Source organism: Physeter macrocephalus, chromosome 19, assembly GCF_002837175.3.
Source record: "Physeter macrocephalus isolate SW-GA chromosome 19, ASM283717v5, whole genome shotgun sequence".
NCBI lineage: Eukaryota > Metazoa > Chordata > Mammalia > Artiodactyla > Physeteridae > Physeter > Physeter macrocephalus.
In genome coordinates, this window is record NC_041232.1 from 40,665,607 (window position 1) to 40,679,681 (window position 14,075).

General features: G+C 41.6%; 1 protein-coding gene across 1 annotated transcript in view; it reads right to left on the reverse strand.

Moving 5' to 3' along the window:
* CHST9 (carbohydrate sulfotransferase 9) overlaps window positions 1-14,075 on the reverse strand; it is a 201,066-nt gene that overhangs the window by 85,626 nt on the left and 101,365 nt on the right. The gene's annotated exons all lie outside the window — the stretch shown is intronic.

The following is a 14,075-nucleotide window of genomic DNA, read 5'->3' on the forward strand; positions in this document are numbered from 1 at the left end:
AAAACATCCATGAAACAAAACAAACCACTTCCCCCACTCCAAAATAAACCACCTACAACTCTTAATACATCATTATTTTATAAAGAAACTGAGGCTTGGAGAGGTGAAACAACCTGCCCAAGGTCCTACAACGGGCTGGGGCTTGAGCCCCATTCTATCAGATTCCAGAGTCCAAAGGCTTGTAACACCTGAGGGAGGGAACAGGAGCCAGAATCAGTCTCAGAGCCAAAGGAGGAAGGTTGATGGTGGGAAAAATGAAATAGACCTAAACATTGCCCATCTTTCACCTACATGTATTCATCCATGGTCACCGATTAATCCAGAAACAGGTGTTTTTCAGGCATCTGATGTGGGAGGGGCAGGGAATGACACAACAGAAGTTCATGGTACATTCTTTTGACTCATCCAGGAAGACAGGAAGATGAACAACTGTCGGGCAATTAAATTCCAAACCGTACATCATTTAATAACTAATGTGGCATAAGCATGGATAAATGAGAGGCCAGTGTATACTGCAATCATCAGGAAAGCTGCATGGAAACCCACCACCAAAGTGGTAGGACTTGTGTCTTATCTCAGAGAACACACAGGGCAGAGAGTGCTTTACTGGTGTAGCACAGACATGCTTAAAAGGTTCAGAGGGTCAAGAATGCGGGGTCATGAGAAGCCTGGTATAAGCAGAAGGGAGATGATGGAACCCAGGTAGAACTGGAAAGCCAGCGCTGGATTGCGAAAACTCTCAGAGCCATTCTCAGGCAGAGAACTAACACGGCAAGGTGGCTCTGTGTGACACTCCATCTAGGAGGGAAGAGACAGGGGTTAGCGGAGTGGAGGCGGCCAGAATTAGGAAATTCAACCAGAAGATGAGAACAGGCATCCAGGGGAGAAGAGGAGAGACAGCACAGCGGAGGGTGCAAACCAACAAGGGTGAGCCTTTAAGCAGAAAGACAAAGAAGCAAGCTTGGGGTGCATTTGCACTTGAGTGACTGAAATCACTGTCTATTGATTCTATTTCTCTTATTTAAATGCTTCCAAACTTTCAGTCTTAGGGAGACAAACAGACTTATCCAGTAAGGATCCAGAAGGTCTCTCTGTGTTGCCAGGTGACCAGCCAGACTCAAGGTTTCTGCTCCCAACTCCCCCTCATCAGGAGAGGTAGCTCATGGATCCAAATTCCCACAAGGCTGGCAGGTATTAGCAGCTGGCACTTCCTGACAATTTACTGCACACTGACTTTTAAGTTTAGATTGCTTGCATTCTACTGGCAAGGCCACTCTTGCCTTTGCCCTTTAGAAGAACAAAATTGTAAAAAGGAGAGGTGTTCCTCTCTCTTGGTGCACAGACCCACTTTTCTACAGGTTTCTGGTGGAAGCAGGCACACCTGCCCAGACTCTGATGCCTCTAGTAGGCACCCAAGCCCTCAAACCAACAAATATATTTATAAATTCATATTTGTAACTTACATAGTTTTTTACCCTTTGCAGAGCTCTTTGGCATGAATGGAAACAACAAGCAAACAAACAAAAAACAAAAGCTGGAAACTCAGAAAGGTAAAGCAAGTTTCCCCAGATCACACAGACAGGATGTAATAACGGACTTAGAACGCTAGTCCAGGGCATATATTTTCCAAGTTGAGAATCCAAAATAAAACAAAAAGGTGCAATGATATAGGTAAATTTTACCCTCAATAGTTTTGGATATGGGGCTGAAAATTGTAGCTCGTGACTATCTGTCAAATATCTGCAAATTATGAACTGGATATTAAACTAGATCATGTGCCCATGGAAACTGCAGCATGGAAGATGTAGGCCACCCTTGTAATATGTGAGATGTTACCCCTGTAATACACCTCCATCAGGCTAGGACAGGGGAGTCCTGGCCTCTAGATCGAATTCTTTCATTTAGTGTACCAGCTTGGGCAAGGCCATTAAATCGCTGTTGTTTGTGAAATACAGCACTGTATGATTCAACTAGTAAGGACTTGTATGACACATGTGAAGTATCTAATAACAACAAGTAAAATGGTGTTCATAATTTCTCATTTCATGAATCTGTGCAGCATATAACACTTGCCAAATCTGTGCAACAGCTAATTTTCAGAGCATGTTACACATGCTGAATCCACTGTTCATCTCAAAGCATTTTAACACACAACATTAGTACATTCATAAATTATTAAGCTGTTTACCCTTCTAATATTGAATGAACAGTTGTTGATTTAAATATATCTTTAAAATTTGATTTCTTGTTTGGCATGAAAAAATTAGCAAAGTATTCAAACAAGAAAACCATAGCTTGAGCTTGAAGCCCTGGATATATGACATGAAATTTTTTTTTTTTTTTTGGTATGCAGGCCTCCCTCTGTTGTGGCCTCTCCCGTTGCGGAGCACAGGCTCCGGACGCGCAGGCTCATTGGCCATGGCCCACGGGCCCAGCCGCTCCGCGGCACGTGGGATCCTCCCAGACAGGGGCGCGAACCCGGTTCCCCTGCATCGTCAGGCGGACGCGCAACCACTGCGCCACCAGGGAAGCCCCTATGACATGAAATTTAAATGCACTTATAAGTATCTGAGCATATTTTACTCTTCTAACAACCACTAAAGATTTAACTCAAGTAAGGATTCCTTGGTTTAAAAAAAATTAGCAAAGACCCTTATTCAAGGAACTATGCAATTAACTTCATTATTCAGAATTTCCCTAGTTGTTCCTCTCTTTTGCATATATTAGCAGCAAGTGTTGTCTGATATTTAACTTATTATGTACATTTTGTTATGATCACTGAAGACTAAAAATTTCATTTTTTAAATTTATTTTATTTTTTTAAAATTTTATTATTTTTTTGGCCATGAGGCATGCAGGATCTTAGTTCCCAACAAGGGATTGAACCCGTGCCCCCTGCAGTAGAAGTGCAGAGTCCTAACCACTGGACCAATGGGGAAGTCTCTCATTTTAAAGTTTCATTTATTTAGATGACTTGTTTATTCCTTGAAAATTAATCTCTTGGTACAGGGCCTTCAATAATCATGTAGTAAATGTTAGCTAATTTAAATTTAATAAATTGGTTGTCAATTATCAGCACACCCTTGGTAATTTAAAAAAAAAAAAAAGGACACCCTTGGTAATATGAATCCCTTGGAAAAGTTGATGAAACAAACATTTTAAGTTCAATTGTGTTCATGAAAATAAAAAGCTGTGATTGTGGTAAGTAGTATCATAAATAAAATATGTAAGTGCAGCAAATATTAAACACTAGGGTTCGAGAACTGTGCTACCATGCCATCATTCACAAGTCTGCAAGAACATGTACACTTCATTAAAGTCAATGGAGTGTACCCATTCATCTTAGCATTATTCATAATCGAAACATTTCAATTTTAGTTAACACACACACAAAACTAATTTAAAAGTCAAATGAGGAGATTAGTTCTACGCTCCCATGTTCCAATTCCATAGTGATATCAACCAGCCAAATTTAGCCTTAGGAGGTATGAAAAAAATATCTAATACAATGAATGGAAAACCTTTTAAAGAATCTCAGATCTGTTGAAACTAATGCTTTTGCAACCAACTCAACAAAAATATATTTAGTGTTGTAAAAGAGCCCTCAGTCAATTCTTTACAAAACGACTGAGCTTATCTATAGATTTACTTCTAGATTTCAAAAGCAGTGAAACAAGAACTAGAGGATTTATGTAAGAAATACAGTTCATTTCCTAAAAGAAACCCAAAAACTAAATTGAACAGTGATTGATTGAAAACTATTTTCTGCATACACATTATAAAGACCAGAGGGGATCTTGTCCTGTTTTAAATCTTTATTTCTGCCATACTCTTCTTATTTGCTTTTCCAGTTATTTTTAATAGTTTTTTAAAAATTTTATTTATTTATTCATTTTTGGCTGCACTGGGTCTTCATTGCTGCGCACGGGCTTTTTCTAGCTGTGGCAAGCGGGGCTACTCTCCACTGTGGCACATGGGCTTCTCATTGTGGTGGCTTCTCTTGTTGCGGAGCACAGGATCTAGGCGCACGGGCTCAGTAGTTGTGGCACATGGGCTCAGTAGTTGTGGCTGGCAGGCTCTAGAGCACAGGCTCGGTAGTTGTGGCTCATGGGTTTAGTTGCTCCGCGGCATGTGGGATCTTCCCGGACCAGGGCTCGAACCCGTGTCCCCTGCATTAGCAGGCAGATTCCCAACCACTGTGCCACCAGGGAAGCCCTGCTTTTCCAGTTGTCATCATTCTTTTGGTGTCTCTCTCTTTTCCATGTTTTGGTTTATTTCTTTATCAATCCCCACTGTGCATGTCACCAAGGACTGTTTCCCTCATCCCTTACTTGTTTATCTCTACATCAAGTCTTTACATCAAGTCTTTTGTCTCCAATCTATGAATTTAATTGTTCCTGAATATCTATTTCCATCTGAGCTTCTCCTCCAAACCTAGGTTTTATTTATTGTCGTTTGCAGATATCCAACTTGACCCTCAAGCTCAATAACAACAAAAGAGGTATTAAAATTCCTTACTTTCCTGCTAAAACACTTTTGTAACTGTTATATTCTGGCTCTTTTGCAAACTCACCATCCTGGTACGGTCATCCCTCGGTACCCGAGGGGGGATTGGTTCCAGGGCCCCCAGGGATAACAAAATCCGAGGATGCTCAAGTCTGTTATATAAAAAGGCGTGGTACAGTCGACCTTCCAAATCTGTTCCAAGTTTGGTCAATCTGACACCTTTCTTTCTAAGGGGTCCAGTCTCCTCAGTGTGAGGGAACATTACTTTTTATTTTTCCAAGTTTCAACAATCACCAGAGAAGGAGTTGTGTGTTTGCCTGTGCAGGCACTGTGCACCCTTGGGAGAGGGTGAGGGGAATGCTTATCTGAGAAGAGGAGAGGGTAATGCTGCCCGACTGGTGTTGGGGCACAGAGGCAGGGAGAGGATGCTGGCCTTGACCCTACACCCAGCTCATTCATCTGCCTGCCCAGAGCCGTGTTGGTAGCTTCCAACCACGGCCCTGCCTCTCTAGAAGACTCTGTGGGGAAGGATACATGTTGGCATATTTTGTCTATACTTCCTAGAGGCTGGAAATAACTTCAAATCACAGAGAGAGTCCCATAGGGGCTCCGATACCCCATAGCAAACCTGACAATTGATAGAGGTCTCTGCACAACAATTCTTGGTTTCGTCTTCCTTCCCTTTACCACTCTGCGCAATTTACATGAATTCTTTGAAACTCTTTTTAGTGGAATTTCCTGCTTCCAGTTTCTCTCTGTTCGGTCCACATTTCCTGCTCGAGAATGATCTATAATTGGTTGGTGCATGTGAGATGTGCTGTCCCTCATATGGTCTCATCCTAACTTCCGGACATTATTTCAAGACTTTGCCTCAACCTAGTACTGGGACTGCTGGTCTTCTCCCTACTTGTTCACTGTGTCTGTGCACAGCACCTAGTGGCCCTGACGTGGGTTCTAAATCCAAGTCCCCTAGGTCAGCATCCCTCTCTCTGCTCCACGTGTCCACGGATCTCTTGTCTTAAGAATTCTGTTCAGTGAACACCAACGAGTGACTTGCTCATCTCAGGCCACATGCCATCAGTCACTGCTTATATATATAAGCTACTCTTCAGGGACTCTAAACAAAAGTAGCATTAATTAATATCCCTTATTCTATCTATGAACACCCCATGCTCATTTTGTGATGAATGTGGGCTCTGCATATAAGGTAGGATAGTCTTCATCAACTTAACTCCTAATAATGGTCAGTGAGGCCCTTCAAGGGCCTTGCTGCCACCTTACCCTGTCTCTCTCCTCTGCTCACTGCCCCCTACCCTCACCTGGATCACACGGCTCTTACCTGCCTAAGGCTGTCACCTGTGCTGCTTCTCTTGCAAGACTGCTGTTCCCCCACTTGGCTGGGTCCCTGTCAACCCAAGTCTCTGGTTATTTGTCACCTGCTCAGGCAGGCCTTCCTGCATGACGTCCCCCCCCCCACGTTACTGTCGTTCTTTTTTTTTTTTTTTTTTTTTTTTGCCGTACGCGGGCTGCTGTGGCCTCTCCCGTTGTGGAGCACAGGCTCCGGACGCGCAGGCTCAGCGGCCATGGCTCACGGGCCCAGCCGCTCCGCGGCACGTGGGATCTTCCCGGACCGGGGCCCGAACCCGTGACCCCTGCATCGGCAGGCGGACTCTCAACCACTGCGCCACCAGGGAAGCCCAACTGTCGTTCTTGATGCCCTGTAATATCCTGCAGAGCGTCTAACAAAACTAAAGAGTACCTCTGTTTACTTGGCTAACTCTCCTCATTTAGATAGGAAGCCCCTAGAGGTGGGAACCTGGTCTGTTTCTTCACCACGGCACATAGTATGGGTCAATATATATTAATCAAAGGGAGAAATATTATCAGGGCTTTCCTTAGCTCTAGATGATGTTAGAGCATCACCTTAGTAAAGGTGATGAGAATAATATATTTATATATTGCACATATATTTAAGATGTTACAAATTTGGTATATTTTGATCAACGTATGCAACAAATGATATTTTTAGGAAAGTCTGATAATTCGCAATCGTACTCTTACTGCAGAGATAAGGATAAAGAATAGAAATAGCCTGGTTGGGCTCCCTAGAGCTGAAGTCATTGCTCAAGGACAGTGAATAATGCTATAAAATCACTTGTACTATAAAGATCATTATCTAAAGCCATTATCATACACAGGACATTCAAACCTCACACTGAGCTTTCTTTCCTCGTACTTCAATCCTGACAATTCTCAAAACACCCAGACTTACTTTCTATTTCTCAGAGAGAAGGAGGATAAATCAAGGAGACACTTGAAAATTAACAAATAATCACAAATTTATAAAAGTGCAGAGATAGCCCTGTGTTTCAGTCATTAGAAACACGCCTCTTTATCTGCCTGCAAACTGTCCTTATTATTATTCTCAATTTTAAAAGTTGCTATCACTACTTTTTTGAGTAATAGCAGAATATTTTCACAAACTCGGGGTAAGCAAAGATTTCTTAGGACACTAAAAAGCATTAACCATGAAGGAGAAAAGTAATTTATTGTTCTTTATCGAATTAAAAAATTTTAACTTATCAAAAGCCACTTTAAATAAAGTGAACGGACAAATCACAAACTGGGAAAATATTTACCAGACGTGTATCCGACAAAGGACTTCCCAGAATATATGAAGAACTCCTACCACCAGCAATAGACAAGTGATCTGGTCAAACTGAGAAAAAACTTGAATAGACATCTCACCAAGGAAGATATACAAATGGGCAATAGTGCATAAAAAGATGGTGAAGATTAATAGCCATCAGAGTTCTGCAAATGCAAGCCACGAGAGATACCATTTCCTACCCGCTGTTGGTGAGGATAAGGAGCTGCTGGAACTTTGAACATTGCTGGTGAAGTGTGGGGCAGTTTCTTACAAAGTTAAACATTTACCTTATGATCTAGCAATCCCATTTCTTGGTCTGTATCCAATGGGAATGAAACAAGTTATTCACAGACTTGTACAGGAATTTTCAGAGCAGTCTTTTTCATAAGAGTCCCAAACTAGAAACAACTCAAACGTCAAAAATAGGATGAATAACTTGTGGTTTAGTCATACAATGGAGTATTACTCAACAATATAAAAGGAATAAACTATGGATACTTGCAACAATCTCAAAAACACCACGGCAAGTGAATGGAGCATTTACAATGTTTATGCTGTGTAATTCCATTCATTTGAAGACCAAGAATAGACTGAACTAACCTATGGTGTTAAAAATAAGAAAGTTGTTGCTTGGGCAGTAGAGAGGAGATGAGGGGTTGGGAGGGAAATGGTGGGCTCTTGAACTGGAATTGGCTGGAAAGGGCCCTGACGGAAACATTTAGGGTATGAGATTCAGCGTCGTATTTTGCGTGGCCATTATACAGGGCATATACAATTGTCAAAACTCATTGGATCAAACACTTATCTGTGTGTTTTATTGCACATAAATTTAAAAAATTAAAATATTCTATTATTTAAAAGAACTTTAACACTAAACATCATTCAGAATATTTCTCTACTTTCTAGGGAAGCATTTAAAAAATTCTTGTTCTATTGAATTCTACATGCCTGGTTTACGATATATGATGAGTACAGTAATTTATCCAGTTTCACTAGGTTAAGCCTCAATTTACTGTGAAGTTCAAAGCCATAAAGATAAAGAAGTACCAGAAAAGAAAAAAAAAAAACACCTCACCCCCGAAAACAAACAAAAACCCCTGCTCTGAATCAGGATTAAGTTTTCAGAGATGAGTGTCATTGCTACAGTGTACCAGCAAGAGGAGCAGTTACACTTTGAGAAGAATTTCATCCTCATCACGACTGAATTATTCTATAGGCACTTTAATGAGACCCAAAATTGACTTTTGGGTGCAGCCACAATGGAAATGACAGATCATTTTCATGCAAAAGAAAAAGATTGGAAACCTTGACCCTCTAGATTACTTTGCACCTCAGTGAGAAGGGAAAAAACAGATCAGCTTATTAAAAGAATATGTTCACGTAATTCAGATACCTGGAAAACAAAAGAACAGCTAAATTAACTGTGGGATGCCACTTTTTCTTGGTTAATTATTCCCATACAAGAATAATAATGTACATACATCCCCTTCTCCCACAGAAAGAAGACCTCAGCAACTCCACTATTTTGATGGATGCGGGAATAACTGCATCCGTTTGTACAGAATTTGCAAGCTGTTTGAATATTGGAGTCTGTCTGAGTGTAGGTAAGACTGGCAAATGGTAATTTTTTAAAATCCTGAAGCATAAGGGCTTTTCAGTTGAGATGGTTAGGTCGCGAATCTGAAGGTTTATGTTGCATTTTATATATATATATATATATCATCATGTTCATCAATTCTTGTAAGATTTGTAAGGCTTAATTCTCACATAAGCTCAGGAAGGCTGTAGAAAAATCTCTAACTATCCCTTCCTGCCAGGTTCAGTAATCCTGGATTTACAGAAAAGAATGTTCTGGCTGACAATGGCAAGCATGTCCTCAGGCACATGCAAATGCAGGGCTCCCAGGAGGGACACTCAGAGTATGAGTAACTGCCCCCTTTACACGCTAACCTCATAATAACCATGACCTTGATTCTAACACCATAGCACCTTCTCAATTCTCCTCATTCCCCAGAGAAGCTGAGCCCAGAGGAACCAGCACTGCGTGCCCTGGAAAATGCCCTGAGCCACGCCCAGTGTGGGGGCTGGAATCCCCACTTGTAGGAAAGCCACATCTCTACATTCTGTAGTGCTCATGAATCTGAGATGTGCCTTCCTCCCTTGGAGCCAGCTGAGCCCGAGGACACTTGGTACACAGAAGCAAGAGTCCCTTCTGGAATCGTGTAGAACGCACCTACAGAATGCAAAGCTTTAGAACGTGAGCAAGTGTGTAGGCTAACTCTGCATGGGCACCTGTAGGGGCAGCCAGGAGCAACTCTTCCTTTAAAATCACACACCACGGGCTTCCCTGGTGGCGCAGTGGTTGAGAGTCCGCCTGCCGATGCAGGGGACACGGGTTCGTGCCCCGGTCCGGGAAGATCCCCCATGCCGCGGAGCGCCTGGGCCCGTGAGCCATGGCCGCTGAGCCTGTGCATCCGGAGCCTGTGCTCCGCAACGGGAGAGGCCCGCGTACCGCAAAAAAAAAAAAAAAAAAAAAAAAAATCACACACCACTGCAGCCCTTCCACAAAAGCATCCCTCTACTCTGGGAGAGCGGATGCTAGTAACATGCAAAAAGGTATCACCCATGAATGTGGGTACCTTTTGGCTGGGACATAAACCCTGCCAGAAGATTCTCCTCATGGAAATCCACGGAACACTTCTCAGTTCAAAGTCCCTAAGAAACGATTTGGAATTACTTCCACTCATGAAATAAAAGGAAATCAGTTTTTTTCCAGTTTCTATACATGGATGTCCAAGGAAATATAGGATCCAGAGTAAGAAGATTCAGTTTTAGACTCTGCCTTGAACATTTTCTCCAGACCCCCAAGTCTGTGCTGTTACAATCTGGACTGTGTTTTTGCTGGCAAGGAGTCACTGGGTTGTCCCACACCGAACATCATTTCGCTATGCAGCAAAGCATTTTTAAAGAAGAATGAGAAAAATATAGAAATGAAGTGCTGCGGCACACATGGTCCTAATTTTGAGTTTGCCACCTAATGGACATGAGTCTTCTGTTCTTCCAACTAAGCAGAAAATAAACCAAAAGTAACTCCTAAGAGTTAACTAAAACCTATGAGAGGTACAAAGGGTAGAGATGAGGTATAAAGGGGAAAATACACATGGAACCCAGAAATGGGAAAAATACTGATTAGAGGAGGAAATAGAAGGAAGGTGTAGTTAGAGCTAAAGAAAGGAAAAAGATAGAGATGTTCGTATGTTTTTAAAAATTTAATTTTTAATTGATGTATAGCTGACTTAACAATATTAGTTTCAGGTGCACAACAGGGTGATACAATACTTTTATAGATTGTGCACCATATAAAATTATTATAATATTACTGACTGTATTCCCTGTGACTTATTTATCTTATAATTGGTAGCTTGTTGTGTTTGTTTTTAATGAGAGGTGAGTTGCTCGCCATATTGGATCGACCGGCATACAAACCAGGTAGGAATGAATGGCGGGTGTAGAGGGAGTGCTGGTCTGGCTGGCATGGCACCAGGTGATTAAAGCACATTCCAGAAAGGGCTGATGTACATTTATGGCATGTGGGAGAATCCCCAGCCTGAGACCCTATCAAGAGACATGGTGTTTCCTACCCTGGGGGAGGCAAAGATGGGCTGCACTTCAGCATGGCTCCTGCCATGTAGGGAAGGACCACATGTGGGGAGTGAAGATGTTATATGATCTGGAACAATCTATACATCCTCAGGTGACCACAAATGACTGAACGGAATGTACAGGAAGCAAGGTGCTTAGAGATAAATTCTATGTGACCCCCTGTTGGCATTCACAGAAGAGTGGGCTTTGGGAACCAAGTCTGAGGAGAGAGAAAAAAGAGCTCTGGGGTTTCCCAACCCCTAATGAGTCTCTGCAGTTGTATTTTCACAAAAACCTAGAGTTTTGTCTGAATTTGACAAAGTTTTCCTAAGGTGCTTCTATTCATTATCTTCAAAGGTCTTGGATAGTAGCTAGCACCTTGAATTAGTATATCCTTCATGAATAATTACTCACTAAATGGATCAACCCAGTTCCCAAAGGAGGAGTGTGTCTCCCATTAATTAAAATAGGAGTCAATAATGGGGAAGATATAGCCTATATTTTCTTTATTACTGCCATTTGGCATATGAAGGATGTTCTCCAGCCTTTCAAATCTCCCTCTGAGGGAAGTTAAGTTGACTATCAAGATAGATCTTGGCAGCTCTCTCTTGGGGTCCCCAATGCTTACTAAGCATTTAAGAGAACACTGGACATCATCCTAGTGGCTGGTGAGATAACCCATGTCCAGGTGTGGGAGAGGAAGCGAGGTCCTGCCTGTTGCACGCAGTGAATTCTGTACTGAGGTCTCGAACGGGTGCTGGTGGCATGAGGGACCAGCAGCATGCAGTTGGGCTCCTTTTTATTTGGTTCGTATGCCAATTCTTTATCCCAGAGGAGGCAGAAACCTCTTTCACTGCCTTGTGTGCTAGGGAAGAACTAAAGCTCGAGTGGAGGAAAGGCTGGGGTAGGTTCTGTGAGCCAAGGGTGGTCAGTGAGAGGGGAGGAGGGGGCAAAGGGTCTGGCGGGTCTCTAAGCAGCAGCCTGTGTCTGGAGCTCAGCTGGGGACTTTGGCAACTCAACTCTCGTACTTGATAATGACAAGAGCCTTAGGATCACAGGCAGCTGACCCTGAAGAGAAAACACTGCCTTCTGCCAACCCAGTGTAGAGGCTGGAGTACAGGTCTTGGAGTACCAGCCACCAAGGTCCTGGGATCTGCACTGATCCGCATTCTCAATTGTTCCCTTAATGACACAGTGCCTGCTTTGACCTTCCCCAACCCCAGGCCGTCAGATCATCTCTACTGGCTGCTCTGGAGCTCTTAAGTGTGACTGTACGTGCAAAGTCATGTTTTCACAAGGATTCTTAATGCTGCTTAAAAACATTTTTACATGTTCCCTTCCAATTTTCATTCCTTATTCCAATTTTTTTCTCTCTCTCCCTGGGGATAAGCTCCTCTTCACAGATGATAATCATCTTGCAGCTCTCACCTGCAGAGCACTTTCATGTGAACACATTGTACATAGCTTGTCTTTAATAATATCAACAACCCATATAAGCTATGTACTGTTATCCTCATTTTATAGACGAGAGCTCAGTGAGGTGAAGACAACACTGAAATGCACATGGGTTACATGACCTGCCCATGTTACATCACTCATAGGCACCTGAGCTGGGATTCAAACTTGTAACCTCCTAGTCTGCATCCCATGCTCATCCAACAGTATAATGGAAAGAAAATTGAAGCTCTTAGATATAAACTCCCTCAAATTTCTTTATATGCACCTAAAAATTTTAATTAATTAATTAATTAATTAATTAATTTCCCCTTCTTTCTTGCAGCAGGGAGAAGCTGATTCTGTCCTGTGTTCCTAAAAGTTCTCTCAATTATCCACAAATAGTCTTATCTATTCCCATTTCTTCACATTTCAGGTCTCTGCACATGGCTCTCAAACCTTTCTGTGAGCTCCAACTGTTGTTTCCAATGACTAAGGAAGGGCATATTTTTTAGTAATATACCTTTTTATAGACCATATACTGTTCCCCCACCTCCTCAGCTCTCCACATCTAACACGTCTGTTCTGTGTTTCTTAAGCAATCCATGTATTCCCTATCTCCATACATTTGCTCATACTGATCTGAAACGTTATCCTTTTCTCTACTTGTAGAAATTCTTTTGATTTTTTTAAGAATGAGCTCCAGTGTTATACCTGCTATGAATCGTTCCCCAACTTTTTAGTCAGATTTAACGGTATAGTTTCTGTGTTCCCAAAGCACTTGGCTTACAAGGATGAATAACACATCACTTATCACATGAGAAAACTGTCTTCATCTCTGTTTCAACTTATGGGCTGCCGGCACAATGTAGACAAGAAGACAGTTTTATTTATCTCTACACACCTTGAAGCAATAAGCACAGCCCTTGGCTAAGTGATTGTTGAATGAATGAATGGTGATTTAGTTACTGCTCTGATTTTTCAGCATGCCCCAAGGAGGGCATGATCTGATTTTGGGGTTATTTTTTTCTCACCTTAAATCTTCACTATCAACCTGGGAATTTTTCTAGCCTGCTTTGTGAAAATATTGAGTTTTAAATTTTAAAAAATTACCTGCTGTATAAAAGTCACAGAAAAGGAAAGGAAATGATACATCATTTTTCTTGTAAAAATAAACACACGACTGCCATCCAGGTGATCAATGTTACAGATAAGCATTCAAAAAATTAAAATTTATATTTTTAAGTTAAAAAAATAAGATAATAAGAATTGATCCTCTTCTATTAACAAATGTTTATGTTCACATATAATACAATAGTACTTTTCATTAGATTGGAATAATGAGTTTGGGGAGATGGGCGGAACAGGAGGATGCTAGCCTGAATTATGGAAGTAAGAATTATTGAAAGCAATACAGTTTTATTACTTTCAATACTATGATCTGCCAATAAAGTCTGTCTAATGACATGGATCCTTATATTACAGCCAAATCTTTTTGCCTAAAGACCACCACATATGCTAAAGCCATGAAAACAATTATTCTTTTAAAGTAAGTTACAGGTGTTCCCTCTATTTCTCTTAACAAATCCACTCCTTGCAGAGAATTCAAAGGTAAATTTCATCTTGGTCTTGGTCAAATTGTCAAAAATTGCATAACAGTAATATCTGAACTAATAAGGTTTTACTGAATTCTTAGAGGAAGACATTTGTGGAAAATAATGAATAGAGTCCAATGTCCCAGGGAAGTGTTAAATACTTTTAAAATAAAAATAGGTAATGGGCTTCCCTGGTGGCACAGTGGTTGAGAGTCCGCCTGCCGATGCAGGGGACACGGGTTCGTGCC